Source organism: Borostomias antarcticus (assembly GCF_949987555.1).
Source record: "Borostomias antarcticus genome assembly, chromosome: 11".
In the NCBI taxonomy this organism is placed as follows: Eukaryota; Metazoa; Chordata; class Actinopteri; order Stomiiformes; family Stomiidae; genus Borostomias; species Borostomias antarcticus.
This window is the reverse complement of record NC_140244.1, coordinates 3282837-3298289: the sequence shown is the minus strand read 5'-3', so window position 1 is coordinate 3298289 and position 15453 is coordinate 3282837.

Below are 15453 nucleotides of genomic sequence, written 5' to 3'. Positions count from 1 at the left end.
TACTAACGGTGTCGTGGGTTAATGCGAAATCAATTAGTAAGCTAATTATCGCATTTTATTCCAAGCGATGAAACAGTACGAACGTGCAGGAGCTCGCGCGAGCCTGCTAGACTCGAGAAGACTCCACCATTGCCCGTAATTAGGAAACAATGGCCCACACAACACTTCATAAAAGTTATAGTGTACACAACTGAAATATTCTCAAGTTGCCAAGCCAACATTATAATTTAAGCTACAATTACGAAAAAGCGAAAGTTATAACAATAATTGCGACAGAGTAATTTTATGTAGGCTACTTAGCTAGCCATGATGTACAGAAAAAGGCTAATCACGTTAGCTGGCTAGCTAGTTAGCTAACATTGGAATGAGAGCATCTGCATATAGATAATCATTACAAAAGGGTAGCTTGCACATAACGTTGGTGTTTTATCTGGGACGATACCAAAATACATAGCTAGCTATGTACTGTATACATTGAAATTGAGATTCTTACAGGATCTGTGTTGTCGCGGGGACAAAGACAGCGTGTTGGTCTTTCTCAATCGTTTCTGTTTCAAACGGAGCGGAAGTTTAATCCGTCGTCTTCGTCTTCGCTGGGTTTAGTGGCGGATCGCAAACAACTTTAATGTGCATACAGCCACCTACTGTACCAGAGTGTGTAACTTGTTTGTCTAGTTCTTCAATTGTGTCACCTAAGAAAGTAGCCCAATGCCTTGCATTCTACGTTCACTGCTCAGCGTTCATTGCTCACATTTAGGTTGCAAAATTAGGACTTTATTCATAGGCATATTTTTTATCATTATTTTTATTAGGCCTAGACTGCAAATATTTAGTGTTAATATTAACTGTAAATGAGAAATTACACACAAAACAGACATGCAGGATTTCTCCTCATTATTACAATTCTGTAACTGTATGACTTCAAAATTTATTTTAAAACCTAAGTAATTTACAAATGTTCTGACCCACTGTGACACATTTCCAATAAAGTCAGATTGGGACTGTGATGTAACCACATTGTCACGTTATTTAATTACATCGTAGTTACGGATTTAAGCAGCAGTGGCGGCTACGTTCCCTTACAGTGTCCTTGAGGACGGCTATTTTGGTTATTTTGCGACTGAAAAGGCAAGTGTCAGCTAGGTGTCAGCTAGGTCCGCTGCTGGTACCGTCGCAAAGTTACCACATTTACACCAATGTGTCCCGTCAGTTTTACGTACTGTGTTAGCATGCCTTAACTTCACCCAACAGTAGCTGTACTCATGACCTGGTAATCACAAGTACGTTAGCTCAACTCAGCTGTATTTATACCACACATATAGCAACGCAATTAGGGTCACGGTTGGTAGTATAATTGTCCTTTTTACTGTATTAACTTTATTATCAACTAGACTATGATGTTCTATTCCTCATTTTCTTATAGGGACACTGGCGCAGGTAGACAATCACTACAGGAAACAAACACACAGAAGCAACCAAGACGGTATACGACTAAAGACAAGAGAAAAAAAAAGTAAGTGCAACTGATATAGCCTACTGTACAATAACATTTTATATGTTTTCACAGTCAATTTTGATTCTGTTAAATGTATACCTTCTCACAGGTTTGTTGGTATGTAAAAGGTCAACGTGGGTTGGGGATGGGGGACACTTCCAAGTGCCACTGTACAGTATCTAGTTCTGAAGGTGTAACATACAGTAGACCTACAGGTCAATATTTATTGTTTTCTAATAATCCATCATTAAATCATGCAGTAATCAATCAATGATCATGCTACCAAGGTTGTCACAAACATATTTACGAAATAGTCCTCTAAAATGTCTTTGACACTTGTTTTGAGCCTTTATTCAAAAGATGGTCAACTTAATTTCCTGATTCCTGCAGCTCAAAGAGCTGTCTTTGAACAAACAGGAAATGGCTTATTCCCTACACTCTGACTCCCTCTTGTGTCTGAAAAAGAGAGGTGTACATTTGTTGACAAGAAGATGCTCAGCTCTCTGCTTAAACAGAAACGAGATGGTGCTTGAGAGAGCACAGACCTCCGCCAATTAATGCATTTTGTGGCTCTGTGCATGTGCACGTGCGAGTAGTAATGTTTGGTATTGCTGCATTCATTAGGTCGATAGCTTTATATCCAAACTCCTTGTCTCTGTGACATTCCTACGTCGAGATATGTCCATTTCACCCCCCTAGCATTGACAATGGATGGGGAGAATTTTTCACTCCTGAGCCACATCTGGCAAACTGCTGTGTGTGACAACCTACCAATATTAGAATCTCAATTCAATAAAGAAACATAACTTCATACCTAACTGCAGTTTGAATTCATAAAGAAACATAACTTCATACCCAACTGCAGTCGTAATTCATAAAGAAACTTCACTTCATACCTAACTGCAGTCTTAATTCATAAAGAAACTTCACATCATACCTACTGTAAAAGCAGTCTTAATTCCTAAAGAATAAAAACCTTAATCCAGCAGCACAATTGTATGAGAAAGAGCAATTTTAGCTTTTCCCAGAGATATTGGTGATAAATGAATAGGATTGAATAATTTGTGACCAGCCATATAATTCTATATACAATATAGATGTAGTCTGATGGTCTGGTGTTCAAGAGCTCCCCCTAGAGGCAGATCCTACACACAGCATTTTTTATGTGGATTACTGTAATATACTATCATAAATACATATACTGTAGATATGGAAACAGTCATAAACTGCATGTGTCAATGTTGTTGACACAGTGATTACTGTTTTTTTGCTTCCCTCTGGAATATGTAGAGAGTGGGTCGTATGCCCACCTCCCTTGTTCTCTGTAAAGCGCATTGTGTTGCCTCTGGGTATGAAATGCGCTATATAAATAAAGCTTTGATTGATTGTTCTAAAGTGTCATGTGTAATGTTATTCCAGCCAGGTGTTAGCCCTCACTAGTGATGTTCGACAAGTCTACCCAGAGGTTTGTCCGTGTAATCCAGGGATCCAACTCAAAGGGAGGTCTTATCCCCAACACCCGACTCAACGACTCCAGCAAACTGCTGGATTCCACCAGGCTGGTTATACAAACCAAACCCAGATGGCCGATATTTTCCAAACGCTTGTTTGTACGTTTGTTACACTGTAATCCAAGTATTTCCGTCCTGTTACAAATGGCTGTATTCTAATGTTGTTCTACTGAGTATCTTGGCCAGTTGTGGAAAAAATAAACATTCTTAAGTGCTTCTTTTCTTTAACGCCGGCTCCTGTCTGTCTGTGATTGAATGAGTGCTTGAAAAACATCACAGACCAATGTTGTGGATATACTTAATTTTTAATATTTATTTTTTATTGTGCTCATGTATAGAAAAAAAGGCAAGGCAGATGGAGTATTATATGTACATTGATTACCCGAGTAACAAAAAGACGATCTGTACACCATGCAGTCCCAGGATGAGAAGGTCAGAGGTCAAGTGTGTGATGTAGCAGCGATGCAGTCCCAGGATGAGAAGGTCAGAGGTCAGGTGTGTGATGTAGCAGCGATGCAGTCCCAGGATGAGAAGGTCAGAGGTCAGGTGTGTGATGTAGCAGCGATGCAGTCCCAGGATGAGAATGTCAGAGGTCAGGTGTGTGATGTAGCAGTGATGCAGTCCCAGGATGAGAAGGTCAGGTGTGTGATGTAGCAGCGATGCAGTCCCAGGATGAGAAGGTCAGGTGTGTGATGTAGCAGCGATGCAGTCCCAGGATGAGAAGGTCAGAGGTCAGGTGTGTGATGTAGCAGTGATGCAGTCCCTCTCGGCGGGAGAGCACAGGAAGTACACCTGGAGAACACAACACACTGTCCAGAGACCACCTGATGAGATGCATCACTATACCATACAATAGTTGTTTATAGATTAGGACTGAGATGTATTATCTGAGAGGGTGTTGGTTGGAACCCCGGCTCTTCAATGAGCTTTGAGTTGAAGACGAGAGCACCACAGAGGGCAGTTTGGCCTGGCAGGATGGAAGGGTGTAGCCAAACCAAGCCCTCCTCTCCAGCCTACACCACCTGGCAGTCCTCCTTCAGTCTATACCACCTGGCAGTCCTCCTTCAGTCTATACCACCTGGCACCTCTGTGACAAGCTGACTACTTTGAAAACAGTCTTTAATTGTGGCCTGTTCCCCACCATCTGATCAACTATAGAAGTTTGTGCCTAAAGCCTAGTTTTCTCAATCCATGCTCAAAACATGCACGGCTGGTATACTTCCATCCACTCCTGTCTCTTCCTGGGCGCAGCACAACAGGAATGAGAAAGAGGGGGGAATGGGTGAATTAATTGGAGTGTGACGCCCCTGGTGAGAATTGTGAGTCACATACTGAGAACCTAGGTCAAGTACACACACTGTACATTTGACTTGAGGTGCGTTAGATTTATCTCTGAGTTTGAGGCCCAAGTATGAGAGAGCTAACTGTCTTTTATCCATATCTGGGCAACATAACGCATGAAAGAAACATGAGACAACTTTAAAGGTTATGTACATTTATACAGTTTCACAAATACAGTACGTCATTAACAGTAATGTCACATGACACACAGACATTCAGATATGGAGCAACATAGAACCATTTGGGGGAGTCGATCGCCTTGTTGAGAGGGGTCAAGGAAGAATTTTTACAGCTCACTTATCTGGCCACCGGGTGATTACTGTTTTTTTGCTTCCCTATGGAATATGTAGAGGTGGGTCGTATGCCCACCTCCCTTGTTCTCTGTAAAGCGCATTGTGTTGCCTCTGGGTATGAAATGCGCTATACAAATAAAGCTTTGATGGAGCAAGCTCCTGGAGTATGTTTGTCTACCAGCTAAGAACATTTATAAAGCAATAAATTACATTTTCAGAGTAAGAGAAGCTAAAAACGACATAGGAGAGACATGGCAAATACTGGTGTGTGTTTGCTATGGCCCAGGCCTAAAGCCGGAAGTGGGCTGGTGTATGTCTGTGTGTACGTGTGTGTGACAGGAAGTCCAGGCAGCTCACTGAGCACAGTCGTGGGATGGGCACTGATTAGCGCGCATCAGGATACAGTGGAGATAGAACCCAAACACAGGCAGAGAATGTTCAGAGACTTTATTCATGAATGAAATCAGTACAAGCACAAGACATAACAAGTAACCCCAAACTGAACAAACCAAATGTTGAGGCCAATGGGGTAGATGGTGATGGTCTAGATGACACGTCTTCACACACCCTGGTCCAGCATACCAGAGTTTAGTTCATCAGCACTGTAAACAGGGTCCTTCCTCAGCATGTCCACGTATGTTGTCTTTTTGGTCGGTCTGTCATCGTGGGGTTATTTGTTATGTATTGTGTCTTGAACGTCTTGTTTCCGGCCAGGCTGTTAGCAGGATGTGACCTTGGATTTTTCCTGGTTCAGAGCCGGTAGCCCATGTTTAAAGATTGCAAGCTTTCTTTTGAACGCTTGAATAAAGAGGCAACTCGCTCTGACAAGCGGGTCTTGGACACAATCAGGTGACATGTGCTGACGGGACTCTTCACTGCGAGCCACCTCCTTCAGCCTGTCCGGCAGCAGCATCCCAATGATGCGGACTATCAGGATGGCTCGTCTCCACAGCCCACGGATGCGCCTCCGACGGAGAGTCAGATCCGGACATGGCCTCCAGTGGGGCTTGGGTGATCGTAAAACGTCCGCGTCAGATTGTCCCTTTACCAGCACACCACTAGACGCCATGGGGGTGGTGATCGCGAATGGTGGTCTAACAGATGGAGCTGTGATAGAAGGGACCGGGTCCGATGGACCTGTTACAGACGGGGCTGAGTCAGGTGTCCTCTTCATCAGAGAGTCCGAGGTAGAAGTGGTCGCTCCTTCACAGACTTCTTCCCACTCCTTACAAATGAGCCTCCGACGCCGAGAGAGCTCCAGATTGCATCTCCAGTGGGGCTCGGGTGATCGTGGAACGTTTGGCTCAGATTGTCCCTTTAGCGCCACCCCACTAGACGCCATGGGGGTGGATAAGGCGCTAGTGGGGCTGTCGTCTCTACTGGTCCTGGTCATGGAAAGTGGTGGACTGACAGATGGAGCTGTGTCGGATGGAGCTGTGTCAGGAGCCCTCTTAACCATAGAGTCCGAGGTGGAAATGGCCGCCCCTTGATAGACTCCCTCCCACTTCTTGCGAAAGAGTCTCTGACGCAGAGAGAGCTCCAGATCTCGCTTCCAGTGGGCCGTGGGCGATCGTGGTACGTCCAGCTCAGATTGTCCCTTTACCACCACACCACTAAAAACCTTGTTCGTGGATAGGTGGCTAGCGGGGCAGTGTCCTCTACTGGTCCTATTCATGGAGAGTGGTGGACTGACAGATGGACCTGTTACAGACAGGGCTGTATCAGGTGTCCTCTTCATCAGAGAGTCCGAGGTAGAAGTGGTCGCTCCTTCACAGACTTCTTCCCACTCCTTACAAATGAGCCTCCGACGCCGAGAGAGCTCCAGATTGCATCTCCAGTGGGGCTCGGGTGATCGTGGAACGTTTGGCTCAGATTGTCCCTTTAGCGCCACCCCACTAGACGCCATGGGGGTGGATAAGGCGCTAGCGGGGTTGTGTCCTCTACTGGTCCTGGTCGTGGAGAGTGTTGGACTGACAGATGGAGCTGTGTCAGATGGAGCTGTGTCAGGAGCCTTCTTAACCATAGAGTCTGAGGTGGAAATGGCCGCCCCTTGAAAGACTCCCTCCCACTTCTTGCGAAAGAGTCTCTGACGCAGAGAGAGCTCCAGATCTCGCTTCCAGTGGGCCGTGGGCGATCGTGGTACGTCCAGCTCAGATTGTCCCTTTACCACCACACCACTAAAAACCTTGTTCGTGGATAGGTGGCTAGCGGGGCTGTGTCCTCTACTGGTCCTAGTCATAGAGAGTGGTGGACTGACAGATGGACCTGTGACAGACAGGGCTGTGTCAGATGGACCTGTTACAGACAGGGCTGTATCAGGTACCCTCTTCATAAGAGAGTCCGAGGTAGAAGTGGTCGCTCCTTCACAGACGTCTTCCCACTTCTTACAAATGAGCCTCTGACACCGAGAGAGCTCCAGATTGCATCTCCAGGGGGCCTTGGGCGATCGTGGAACGTCCGGCTCAGATTGTCCCTTTAGCGCCACCCCACTAGACGCCATGGGGGTGGATAAGGCGCTAGCGGGGCTGTCTCCTCTACTGGTCCTGGTCATGGAAAGTGGTGGACTGACAGATGGAGCTGTGTCAGATGGAGCTGTGTCAGGAGCCCTCTTAACCATAGAGTCCGAGGTGGAAATGGCCGCTCCTTGAAAGACTCCCTCCCACTTCTTGCGAAAGAGCCTCCGACGCAGAGAGAACTTGGAGGAGGACAGGGCTGTGACAAATGAACTGGTGACAGAGGGGGCTGTGACAAATGAACTGGTGACAGACGGGGCTGTGTGAAATGAACTCATCTCAGACACCGGGTCTTGTCCACAGCCCCCCGGATCATAGGAGTCAGAACCTGGATCGTCTTGTCCTGGACAGTCCCAATAGCTCGCATGCATCTTCGCATGCAGTCCCAATGGCTCGCATGCACGCATGCACCGGGCTGTCACACTGTCCAGCTGGCGATTTCTCCATTTATCTAATAGCCAAAGCGCGAACAGGATCTCATAGAGCGCAATAAAAACTACCGTGCAGAGGAGTTTCACATCAAGATCCAGGAATACATACATATTGGCAAAGATACATCGCAACATATTCCTCTCATTGCAAACACCGCACTGAGGCTTGTCCACTTGTTAAGGCAGGATATGTACCTTGCCGCTGTGACGTGTACACGTTACGCCGTAGTGCCCGTGATGTCACAGACCGGATATAATTCTATCCGGTCTGTGACATCACGGGCACTACGGCGTAACGTGTACACGTCACAGCGGCAACACTGACTTGACGGCTAGTCCAGGCGGCCAGCTAATTGAAATAAATGTATACTAGATTTAAAAAGATTTAAGCTATTTTCTTTTTGCTTGAGACCCAACGATACCCCTTATTTAATACACCCCCACATTAAATCCGTTAAATCCAGTCGTTAATTGTCCACGTTTTCGATAGAGATGGATAGGCATTATTGGCGAAATTAAATAAAGAGTAATCGCTCTCTATGAATCATTCATATTCAAGGGCGTTTTGTTATTTTGAAGACTACTCGTAGGCTAGCAGTAGGATTTGAAAGGAGCCCAAGACAGAGGCGCGCTGCGCTCCTGACCCCCGAGTGCACAGCCCATGATCCCATGAGAGAGAGCGGTGTCGTGTGGCCGATTAAAGCCCCCCGGGTCCTGTTATTCTGTTCATAAAGTAGCCTTCTTTGAGACACAACCTCAAAGTGCTGACGAAACGGTTTGGCTTCTCGTCCCGTTAACATTAGGCCTACCTCAGTCCCTGAATAGAGAACCCAACCAAAACATAGTTTTGATGAAGACCGTTTGGAGACCAGTGCTATGGATGTAGGAGCACCCTACTGTATACTATTGAAAATTACCCATTTCTCATTCATGTTGTAAATAACCCTTAGTGAGGACTATTTATTAAGTAGTTACTTCCTGCAAGCCTTTATTTTTCTTAGTGCTGTTTTTTGGTTTGTTCATATTATGAGACCTTTTGGTAAACTAACCTTCTGTATTTGCTCCCTGTAACATTTTTGTTACCTGTAACCCATTAAGCACCTAGCTGGAACGGGAACAAGGTTGTTTGTTGTGTGATTTGTTTCGATCTAACTGTTAAGAAGTATTTAATTCAATTGATGCATTTCTACCGCAATGGCATGCTGATGTTAGCTCCTGATGTTAGATGGAGTTGAAATGAATGGCTGTAACGCGACGGTAATGCGAGCTTTCTTATACACCAATTGATATGGTCTACCGTTTAAGTTTGTATGTTGTAAGAGCTCATTTTATTTCCATCATCTCTCCTGTAGCTCGGTGTTTCTTGAGGAAACTGCAAGGAAGGCATTGTGTTCAATATAAGGACGGCTGAACAATAAAAGGCTTCTGGAAACATCAGTACGCTTCACCGCATTATCTAGTAGGGTTCTACACTAAGAATGATTTCTGAAGTGTATTTCACTCAGAAAAGTATGGAACGTATGACTTGGAGAACACAATCCTGAGACATGCGGGCCTCATTACAGAAACCTGCTGTCTTATCTCAGTTTAGGAGCACATTTAGGATGTTTGCTTTTACAGAAACCTGTTTACAATAACAACGTGCCCAATGGCAATGTTTATCGTTGCTAAGCAACCTCATACCAGCTGATAGTTAAGCACAGGTGCAACAGAAAGCTAGCAGCTAACTTCATTAACTAACACTACTACATATGGATATATAACGTTACATTGTTCTGTTCTTGTGTTTCTTTGAGAGAAGAAACAACAACTGACGAGTTGTAATCAGACCAATCGAAAGTCCACTGTGAGCAGTGATGCTTTTACAGATGTCGTATAATAAATGATCATCTGAAAACAAAAAAACGGACTACCAGGCCGTCTGTACACCCCACTAATGTTTGGCGCATTGCATCCAATCCTTCCGCTACCCTAATATATATAAGAATATATATATATAATACCAGCTTTCATGTCTCAGAAGGAGAGGAGAGGCAATGCCTTAACTTCACCCAACAGTAGATGTACTCGTGACCTGGTAATCACAAGTACGTTAGCTCAACTCAGCTGTATTTATACCACACATATAGCAACGCAATTAGGGTCACGGTTGGTAGTATAATTGTCCTTTTTACTGTATTAACTTGATTATCAACTAGACTATGATGTTCTATTCCTCATTTTCTTATGGGGACACTGGCGCCGGTAGACAATCACTTCAGTACAGGAAACAAACACACAGAAGCAACCAAGACGGTATACGACTAAAGACAAGAGAAAAAAAAAGTAAGTGCAACTGATATAGCCTGCTGTACAATAACATTTTATATGTTTTCACAGTCAATTTTGATTCTGTTCAATGTATACCTTCTCACAGGTTTGTTGGTATGTAAAAGGTCAACGTGGGTTGGGGATGGGGGACACTTCCAAGTGCCACTGTACAGTATCTAGTTCTGAAGGTGTAACATACAGTAGACCTACAGGTCAATATTTATTGTTTTCTAATAATCCATCATTAAATCATGCAGTAATCAATCAATGATCATGCTACCAAGGTTGTCACAAACATATTTACGAAATAGTCCTCTAAAATGTCTTTGACACTTGTTTTGAGCCTTTATTCAAAAGATGGTCAACTTAATTTCCTGATTCCTGCAGCTCAAAGAGCTGTCTTTGAACAAACAGGAAATGGCTTATTCCCTACACTCTGACTCCCTCTTGTGTCTGAAAAAGAGAGGTGTACATTTGTTGACAAGAAGATGCTCAGCTCTCTGCTTTAACAGAAACGAGATGGTGCTTGAGAGAGCACAGACCTCCGCCAATTAATGCATTTTGTGGCTCTGTGCATGTGCACGTGCGAGTAGTAATGTTTGGTATTGCTGCATTCATTAGGTCGATAGCTTTATATCCAAACTCCTTGTCTCTGTGACATTCCTACGTCGAGATATGTCCATTTCACCCCCCTAGCATTGACAATGGATGGGGAGAATTTTTCACTCCTGAGCCACATCTGGCAAACTGCTGTGTGTGACAACCTACCAATATTAGAATCTCAATTCAATAAAGAAACATAACTTCATACCTAACTGCAGTTTGAATTCATAAAGAAACATAACTTCATACCCAACTGCAGTCGTAATTCATAAAGAAACTTCACTTCATACCTAACTGCAGTCTTAATTCATAAAGAAACTTCACATCATACCTACTGTAAAAGCAGTCTTAATTCCTAAAGAATAAAAACCTTAATCCAGCAGCACAATTGTATGAGAAAGAGCAATTTTAGCTTTTCCCAGAGATATTGGTGATAAATGAATAGGATTGAATAATTTGTGACCAGCCATATAATTCTATATACAATATAGATGTAGTCTGATGGTCTGGTGTTCAAGAGCTCCCCCTAGAGGCAGATCCTACACACAGCATTTTTTATGTGGATTACTGTAATATACTATCATAAATACATATACTGTAGATATGGAAACAGTCATAAACTGCATGTGTCAATGTTGTTGACACAGTGATTACTGTTTTTTTGCTTCCCTCTGGAATATGTAGAGAGTGGGTCGTATGCCCACCTCCCTTGTTCTCTGTAAAGCGCATTGTGTTGCCTCTGGGTATGAAATGCGCTATATAAATAAAGCTTTGATTGATTGTTCTAAAGTGTCATGTGTAATGTTATTCCAGCCAGGTGTTAGCCCTCACTAGTGATGTTCGACAAGTCTACCCAGAGGTTTGTCCGTGTAATCCAGGGATCCAACTCAAAGGGAGGTCTTATCCCCAACACCCGACTCAACGACTCCAGCAAACTGCTGGATTCCACCAGGCTGGTTATACAAACCAAACCCAGATGGCCGATATTTTCCAAACGCTTGTTTGTACGTTTGTTACACTGTAATCCAAGTATTTCCGTCCTGTTACAAATGGCTGTATTCTAATGTTGTTCTACTGAGTATCTTGGCCAGTTGTGGAAAAAATAAACATTCTTAAGTGCTTCTTTTCTTTAACGCCGGCTCCTGTCTGTCTGTGATTGAATGAGTGCTTGAAAAACATCACAGACCAATGTTGTGGATATACTTAATTTTTAATATTTATTTTTTATTGTGCTCATGTATAGAAAAAAAGGCAAGGCAGATGGAGTATTATATGTACATTGATTACCCGAGTAACAAAAAGACGATCTGTACACCATGCAGTCCCAGGATGAGAAGGTCAGAGGTCAAGTGTGTGATGTAGCAGCGATGCAGTCCCAGGATGAGAAGGTCAGAGGTCAGGTGTGTGATGTAGCAGCGATGCAGTCCCAGGATGAGAAGGTCAGAGGTCAGGTGTGTGATGTAGCAGCGATGCAGTCCCAGGATGAGAATGTCAGAGGTCAGGTGTGTGATGTAGCAGTGATGCATTCCCAGGATGAGAAGGTCAGGTGTGTGATGTAGCAGCGATGCAGTCCCAGGATGAGAAGGTCAGGTGTGTGATGTAGCAGCGATGCAGTCCCAGGATGAGAAGGTCAGAGGTCAGGTGTGTGATGTAGCAGTGATGCAGTCCCTCTCGGCGGGAGAGCACAGGAAGTACACCTGGAGAACACAACACACTGTCCAGAGACCACCTGATGAGATGCATCACTATACCATACAATAGTTGTTTATAGATTAGGACTGAGATGTATTATCTGAGAGGGTGTTGGTTGGAACCCCGGCTCTTCAATGAGCTTTGAGTTGAAGACGAGAGCACCACAGAGGGCAGTTTGGCCTGGCAGGATGGAAGGGTGTAGCCAAACCAAGCCCTCCTCTCCAGCCTACACCACCTGGCAGTCCTCCTTCAGTCTATACCACCTGGCAGTCCTCCTTCAGTCTATACCACCTGGCACCTCTGTGACAAGCTGACTACTTTGAAAACAGTCTTTAATTGTGGCCTGTTCCCCACCATCTGATCAACTATAGAAGTTTGTGCCTAAAGCCTAGTTTTCTCAATCCATGCTCAAAACATGCACGGCTGGTATACTTCCATCCACTCCTGTCTCTTCCTGGGCGCAGCACAACAGGAATGAGAAAGAGGGGGGAATGGGTGAATTAATTGGAGTGTGACCCCCTCTAGTGGTGAGAATTGTGAGTCACATACTGAGAACCTAGGTCAAGTACACACACTGTACATTTGACTTGAGGTGCGTTAGATTTATCTCTGAGTTTGAGGCCCAAGTATGAGAGAGCTAACTGTCTTTTATCCATATCTGGGCAACATAACGCATGAAAGAAACATGAGACAACTTTAAAGGTTATGTACATTTATACAGTTTCACAAATACAGTACGTCATTAACAGTAATGTCACATGACACACAGACATTCAGATATGGAGCAACATAGAACCATTTGGGGGAGTCGATCGCCTTGTTGAGAGGGGTCAAGGAAGAATTTTTACAGCTCACTTATCTGGCCACCGGGTGATTACTGTTTTTTTGCTTCCCTATGGAATATGTAGAGGTGGGTCGTATGCCCACCTCCCTTGTTCTCTGTAAAGCGCATTGTGTTGCCTCTGGGTATGAAATGCGCTATACAAATAAAGCTTTGATGGAGCAAGCTCCTGGAGTATGTTTGTCTACCAGCTAAGAACATTTATAAAGCAATAAATTACATTTTCAGAGTAAGAGAAGCTAAAAACGACATAGGAGAGACATGGCAAATACTGGTGTGTGTTTGCTATGGCCCAGGCCTAAAGCCGGAAGTGGGCTGGTGTATGTCTGTGTGTACGTGTGTGTGACAGGAAGTCCAGGCAGCTCACTGAGCACAGTCGTGGGATGGGCACTGATTAGCGCGCATCAGGATACAGTGGAGATAGAACCCAAACACAGGCAGAGAATGTTCAGAGACTTTATTCATGAATGAAATCAGTACAAGCACAAGACATAACAAGTAACCCCAAACTGAACAAACCAAATGTTGAGGCCAATGGGGTAGATGGTGATGGTCTAGATGACACGTCTTCACACACCCTGGTCCAGCATACCAGAGTTTAGTTCATCAGCACTGTAAACAGGGTCCTTCCTCAGCATGTCCACGTATGTTGTCTTTTTGGTCGGTCTGTCATCGTGGGGTTATTTGTTATGTATTGTGTCTTGAACGTCTTGTTTCCGGCCAGGCTGTTAGCAGGATGTGACCTTGGATTTTTCCTGGTTCAGAGCCGGTAGCCCATGTTCAAAGATTGCAAGCTTTCTTTTGAACGCTTGAATAAAGAGGCAACTCGCTCTGACAAGCGGGTCTTGGACACAATCAGGTGACATGTGCTGACGGGACTCTTCACTGCGAGCCACCTCCTTCAGCCTGTCCGGCAGCAGCATCCCAATGATGCGGACTATCAGGATGGCTCGTCTCCACAGCCCACGGATGCGCCTCCGACGGAGAGTCAGATCCGGACATGGCCTCCAGTGGGGCTTGGGTGATCGTAAAACGTCCGCGTCAGATTGTCCCTTTACCAGCACACCACTAGACGCCATGGGGGTGGTGATCGCGAATGGTGGTCTAACAGATGGAGCTGTGATAGAAGGGACCGGGTCCGATGGACCTGTTACAGACGGGGCTGAGTCAGGTGTCCTCTTCATCAGAGAGTCCGAGGTAGAAGTGGTCGCTCCTTCACAGACTTCTTCCCACTCCTTACAAATGAGCCTCCGACGCCGAGAGAGCTCCAGATTGCATCTCCAGTGGGGCTCGGGTGATCGTGGAACGTTTGGCTCAGATTGTCCCTTTAGCGCCACCCCACTAGACGCCATGGGGGTGGATAAGGCGCTAGTGGGGCTGTCGTCTCTACTGGTCCTGGTCATGGAAAGTGGTGGACTGACAGATGGAGCTGTGTCGGATGGAGCTGTGTCAGGAGCCCTCTTAACCATAGAGTCCGAGGTGGAAATGGCCGCCCCTTGATAGACTCCCTCCCACTTCTTGCGAAAGAGTCTCTGACGCAGAGAGAGCTCCAGATCTCGCTTCCAGTGGGCCGTGGGCGATCGTGGTACGTCCAGCTCAGATTGTCCCTTTACCACCACACCACTAAAAACCTTGTTCGTGGATAGGTGGCTAGCGGGGCAGTGTCCTCTACTGGTCCTATTCATGGAGAGTGGTGGACTGACAGATGGACCTGTTACAGACCGGGCTGTATCAGGTGTCCTCTTCATCAGAGAGTCCGAGGTAGAAGTGGTCGCTCCTTCACAGACTTCTTCCCACTCCTTACAAATGAGCCTCCGACGCCGAGAGAGCTCCAGATTGCATCTCCAGTGGGGCTCGGGTGATCGTGGAACGTTTGGCTCAGATTGTCCCTTTAGCGCCACCCCACTAGACGCCATGGGGGTGGATAAGGCGCTAGCGGGGTTGTGTCCTCTACTGGTCCTGGTCGTGGAGAGTGTTGGACTGACAGATGGAGCTGTGTCAGATGGAGCTGTGTCAGGAGCCTTCTTAACCATAGAGTCTGAGGTGGAAATGGCCGCCCCTTGAAAGACTCCCTCCCACTTCTTGCGAAAGAGTCTCTGACGCAGAGAGAGCTCCAGATCTCGCTTCCAGTGGGCCGTGGGCGATCGTGGTACGTCCAGCTCAGATTGTCCCTTTACCACCACACCACTAAAAACCTTGTTCGTGGATAGGTGGCTAGCGGGGCTGTGTCCTCTACTGGTCCTAGTCATAGAGAGTGGTGGACTGACAGATGGACCTGTGACAGACAGGGCTGTGTCAGATGGACCTGTTACAGACAGGGCTGTATCAGGTATCCTCTTCATAAGAGAGTCCGAGGTAGAAGTGGTCGCTCCTTCACAGACGTCTTCCCACTTCTTACAAATGAGCCTCTGACACCGAGAGAG